Source organism: Typopeltis vanoorti, chromosome 9 (assembly GCF_054136105.1).
Source record: "Typopeltis vanoorti isolate ZY-2024b chromosome 9, IOZ_Tvanoo_1.0, whole genome shotgun sequence".
NCBI lineage: Eukaryota > Metazoa > Arthropoda > Arachnida > Uropygi > Thelyphonidae > Typopeltis > Typopeltis vanoorti.
The window spans coordinates 52,272,610-52,278,609 of NC_143557.1; the positions used below are offsets into that span (position 1 = coordinate 52,272,610).

Genomic DNA, 6,000 nt, shown 5'->3' on the forward strand with positions numbered 1-6,000 from the left:
GGAAAGCCCTCCTGTTCTTCCATCTGTCCTATTAACAATCTCAAACATTCCTTTCAACAACTCCTGTCGTAATAACTGTAACGCTTCCTCTCTTCTTTTCCTATACACATTCTCCGCACCATGAACATTATCATCTCTTAATCTATTTCTGCAACTGACATTATGGAGTTCTGATATTACTATTTATGCTTGCCTCTGAATGGTCTCCATTTCCTTAAATTCTCTAAATCCAAGTGACTAATTCATGCATTGCAATTGAGATTTCATATGATCAGTCTTATACATTGCAACAACCACAACCATTTCCTTACTTCAGAAACTTCTGCATGGTTGTCACGAGCCATCCATGTTTTCTAAACTTCTTATCAACTACATCTCGATATCTACTGCCTTCTCTTAGCTTGGGAGAAAAATAATAAATAAAATAAAATAAAATTGGCATTAAATATTCTGTCAAACTCCAGCAATATCCATGACTTATTTTTCACGGTATTAACAACACCCACACACACTTTTATCACAAAGATGTTTTATTAACGCTTATATTTTGCTGATTTTCAACTCAGCATCATTAGAGCACAACACACTTGTATACGCGACAGTGAGTGAGTGAAACAATATAACTGCAAAAGACAGAAGATCTAAAGTCCTATTTTTGGCGCCCTCTTATCCAGGAGTTTTTTGGCGCCCTCTTATACAGTTATCCAGGAGTTTTTCTTACAATAACCGTCTCCCAAATTTTTGGCAAATTAACGCAACCATATTTGTTAAGGTTGGGAGAATTCTTCAAAGCCATTGCCGACTCAAAAAATAATTTTTCAGATCTATAACGACTCCTAAATAGCCCATTCATTTTCCTCCATCTAATACTGTGAGAAGGAGTGTCCAAAGCGTGGTCTGCCAGTCCCGACTTGCCATAGTAATAGTAGCGAATGTATCTTTCATGTTCTTCCAGGCGGATGTTCGCTGATCTTTCTGTTTGCCAACAAGTCACAGTCACAAGGAACTTCATACACTCCTGGGTGTGCTAAAGGGTGAAGTCTATCCTTAGGCGAGCGGATCAGAGTTGCCAGCTTGACACGAGGTTTGAAAGTGGTACGAAGGCCATGTTTCAACAATACTTTGGCTATCTTTTCCAATGTATCTCTGATATAGGGAATAGAAATGGTCATGTTGTATTCTTGTGTATTAGGGGAGGGCAGAGTAATGGGCCTATGTAGTATTTTATCTATTTTGTAGGGATTGTAGCCGTTGGCTAAGAACGTATGGCGCAGGTATTGGAGTTCAGTGGTCAGAGCTGTATCGTTAGAACAAATGGCTCTGGCTCTGTGTGCAAGTATTTTTAAAATGCCATACTGTTGGACTGGATGATGATGTGATTGTTTATGTAGATATCTTCTGTGTGTGTGTAGGCTTTCTGTAAATAGCAAAAAGATAGTGATCCATCTGAAAGGCGGGTGACTAATGTGTCAAGAAATGGTAAACAGTTATTTGATTCTTTTTCTACTGTGAAGTGAGTTTTGGGATGTTGGCTGTTTAGGTAAGTGACAAAAGCATCCAAAGTGTCTTGTCCATGGGGCCAGATGGCAAACACATCATCTACATAGTGTAACCACACTTGTGGCTTGTATGTAGCTGTGGTAAGTACTTTGTTTTCAGTGTTCCATGTAAAAATTTGCTAACAGGGGAGAGAGGGGAGAACCCATAGCAGTACCATTAATCTGTTTGTAGAATTTTCCTCCCCATGCAAAGTAACCTGCATTCATGGTAAATTGAAATAATTCAAAAATATCTGGGAGAAATTTAGACTTCATTAAATCAAGAGTGTCTATAAGTGGTACATTGGTAAATAAAGAGGTGACATCAAAACTAACCATTATGCCTGAATCTTTTAGGATTAGATTTTTAACTAGCGTTTTGAAATGGGTTGAATTTTTTTACAAAAGTAGAGGAGTTGCCAGTAAGGAGGGCAAGCGACTTGACTAAATGCCTGGCCAGTTTATATGTGGGACTATCTATGCTATCAACTATGGGGCATAGGGGGATATTAGTTTTGTGGATTTTTGGTAATCCATAAATACGGGGTGGTTTAACATGATTTGTTTTTATTTTCCTGATGATTTCCTTGGGCCATGATGTCACTTTTTTCAGTAATTTTCGGACTTTTTTCTTTTGAGACATCATAGGGGTCTCAATGTATAATTTGATATGTGGAACTGTCACATATGAGATCTTGCATTTTTCTGTTATACCCTTCTTTATTCATGATAACTGTTGCATTTCCTTTATCGGCTTTTGTAATAATAATATTTTTATTATTATATAACTTTTTTACAGCCGCTATTTGCTTACGTGGCATAGTGCTTTTTGGAGGCTTAGCCTCCAAAAAGCAATATGCCATGTAATTTGCCAAAAATTTGGGAGACGGTTATCCTAAGAAAAACTCCTGGATAGCTACTGTTTTTTTTTTTTTTTTTTTTTCGTTAGAGGGCACCAAAAATAGGACTTTAGATCTTTTGCAATTATATTGTTTCACTCACTCACTGTCGCGTATACAAGTGTGTTGTGCTCTGATGATGATGAGTTGAAAATTAGCGAAATATAAGCGTTAATAAAACATCTTTGTGATAAAAGTGTGTGTGGTGTTGTTAATACCGTGAAAAATAAGTCATGAATAACCATCAACAACACCTAAGCTTATCTGATTGATGATCCAGCAATATCATAATATAACCGTTTTGAGTACCAAGGCAATTAATGTGAAGTCAATAGCCTCTTCATGCACAAACTTTGATTGCTTATGATTGGGAATAGGATTAAAACAAGAATATAATTTCTTGTCTAATTTACTTGATAATGAAGTAAAGAAACATTATTGGAAGTTTTTCCACTTGGTTATACTATATTCTTATTGAGGTCTCAGTAAATTGAGACCTCAATAAAAGTCTAAACCAGTCTGGGCAGTGACCCCTCCCATAATGCATAGCAATATACATACCCATAAGGATGTGCTTTGCATTATGGGATACTAAGGCAAATGATGTGAAGTCATAAGCTTCTATATATGAGTTGCCCCAGTCTTAAAAATTGTTCAGGTGCAAACTTGTTTGCTTATACTTGGATAAAGGATTAAACCAAGTATATAATTATAATTTCTTGGTATCTTTAATTTATTTGAAGTAAAGAAACTTTTTCACACAATAATCTCCATCTAGAATCATATTATACCTTTCAATAAGATATGATATATTTTAAATTTCTGAATAACTTGCATTTCTTTGATTTAACATGTTCACATGTTAAATCAAACAAACTAAACAAATCAAATCAAACAAACTCTCTCAAACAAACTAAACAACTTTTGTTGCCTGTAGTCAGCCAATCTTTGGTAAACAGTTTCATTCTCCTATTATGCACAATATATCAGGCCTACCAATGAGCAATTGATAATGATAATAACACTAGATAATGATGCTAATAACACAGAGTGATGGATCATATAATGCTGAAAATAAATTAACATACATGATGATAAAAAAAATGTGCTAAACATTTGAATGCAGAGTGACATATAATGTAGAAATGGGAGGATAAAAAGGAGTAGAACTGTTGCTGCACTATACTCACTTGTGAATTTTTAAAGTTCTTTAGCAGCCATTAAAAAGTGACTTGTATTTATGAATTTAGCGTTATAACATATCACGTTGATAACATGCGTGATAATAATATTTGATCATCCATTTTATGCTGCTTAACCTAAAATAGTAATAATCTTTAAGTGACATTACAGCACAGTTTAAATTACTTAAATTTAGCCAAACTGATTACAGTACTGGATATTCAAAGAAGGAATCATTAGTAATGATACTAGTTAGCACTTGTGACAGATGAAACTGATGTCCAATTTCATGATAACCATTCCCAAACAAATAAATAAATTGGTAATTACCCTTTTAACTAACATTTTTATTTTTTATTTATTATTATGTGCTAAGTTTTGCAGTCCGCTAATGTTAATTAAAACTTTAAAGTCGAGTGAACATTTCGGAAAAAACAAAACAAAACGATTAATCTTTTATGATTATTCAATACCTCTGACAATACCAATAATTTAACTAAAGTAACCTAACCTCCCATCTCACAGTAAAACTTCACTGAAGAAAATTAAATATTTAAAGGCAGAATTTATTAATTCCATACCTCACTCTATTTTCGTTTCCACTGTTGAGGAATTGTCATCCGATGATTCGCTTGGGGGAAGAATGTCACTTCATCGGCCTAATCTTGGCACAGGAAATCAAAGCCTTATAAACCTCCCTTTCTGTACCCCTTACCCATCAGTAATTAATGCCCGATTTTAATGATCAGCATAATTTTAACTTGGCTGTCAAATTCAATTAAAAATCCTAACACCATATACTATTTTAAAATATTCCCAAAGAATTTTTTAAATGTTTTTTTTCTGTGTTTGTAAACATCTCACAATAAATAAAACAGACCAAGGATATGTTTGCACTTTTACATATCACTAGATTATTAAGTATTTTCTTATTAATCTTTCATTGAGAATCATTATGAAATAACTTCCTCGATCAACTTTTAATTCCGGAAAAAAAAAAAAAATTCTCATAGGAAATCACTCAGAGAATCACATCATACATATTACAATTCTTTCCTTATTCTAGTGAAAATTTTACTTACGTGCTGAGCATGACTAGTCTACCCGAACTTCAAGTGTTTAACCGCTTAATAAGTTAAGTATTTAAATAATTCGTATACACAGAATCACAACAGAGAAGTCGATGTTCACGCATCGCACTGCACGAAACAGAGGAAAAGATAAGCGTTTATTCGCATTTACATCTGCAGAATGTTTGTGATACAACACAGTTTCTAAACTATAGTAGCATAAAAAGAGACCTCTTGGGAGAAATCTGAAGTCTATCATAAATAGCTTTAAAAAATGTAAGTCATATCCATCGAAAACTCAAATGCTTTCTTGTGTTTTTGATATCTGTTTGAAAACACTTCATCAAATATATCAACATGATTGATTTAATAAGTGATTGGGAAAAAAAAAAAAAAAATATATATATATATATATATACTGTATATATATATATGAACACCGGAATCCGACGACACATACAATAAGTAGCATCCTCTGTCTCGGGGCTGCATCATACCCGCTGTCATTTCCTAAAGTTAACGTGTCTTAAAACAAGCCATGTTATATTTTAAATAATTAACATACGAGTACAACATATAGTAATAAACATGGATTATGACATAATACCTTGACTCCTTTATGATCATGCTTTTATAACTAGAACTGTTAACATCAGGTACATCGTACGATTCTTTTCCTCCATCTTACTATCCTTTCCTATACGCAACTCGTCAAGATCATCATCATCACTGGCAGCAGCAACCAAGACTAACGTACACACTAGTGCAATCACCCACAGTACGTTCAATGAACTATTCTACTTTCATTGACTGCTAAAAGCAAATCTAACCCTGGACACCAGAGAGCAGATACACTCTCGTTATAAGTGTACACTACGTTAAGAGCTGTCACCACTTTCCAGTATAGTAATTTTATTTATGAGCATTTTGGTACATTAAGCAAGAAAGAACAACTGCATATTTTGGACATTCCTTGTAATGTTATTATTACTAATAAACAAGCACAAATGGTACAACACATAGTCGTCAATTAGCCTTTCTTCCTGCACAAAAAATATAATAAAATAAAATAAAATCCTCCAATACGTTCCTAATTTCGAATAATGTCCATGAGTGAATCAAATAGTGCACAGCTACTGTTCAGGTCTCAGCAGAAAAATGTTGTAAAATATATTAATTCACAATATCTGCAAAATATATATTATACAATTACAAAAAAAAAATTTACTAAAAATCATGTATGACAAGTGTCTGTAATATTAGGATTCCAAAAGCAGTCACGAAAATTAGAGGATGAAGAGGAAAAGTATT

General features: G+C 33.7%; 1 protein-coding gene across 5 annotated transcripts in view; it reads right to left on the reverse strand.

The window, feature by feature from the left end:
• Positions 1 to 5,425, reverse strand: part of tty (tweety) — a 423,622-nt gene extending 418,197 nt beyond the window's left edge. For 3 of the 5 annotated variants that reach the window (XM_090398012.1, XM_090398013.1, XM_090398009.1), the window contains exon 1: positions 4,201 to 4,643. The gene's annotated coding sequence lies outside the window, so the exon portion shown is untranslated. Of the gene's footprint in view, positions 1 to 4,200; positions 4,644 to 4,701; positions 4,753 to 5,296 lie in introns of those variants that run through there. The other 2 variants (XM_090398011.1, XM_090398010.1) reach the window with 2 other exon arrangements.
• Between the last annotated feature and the right edge of the window lie 575 nt (positions 5,426 to 6,000).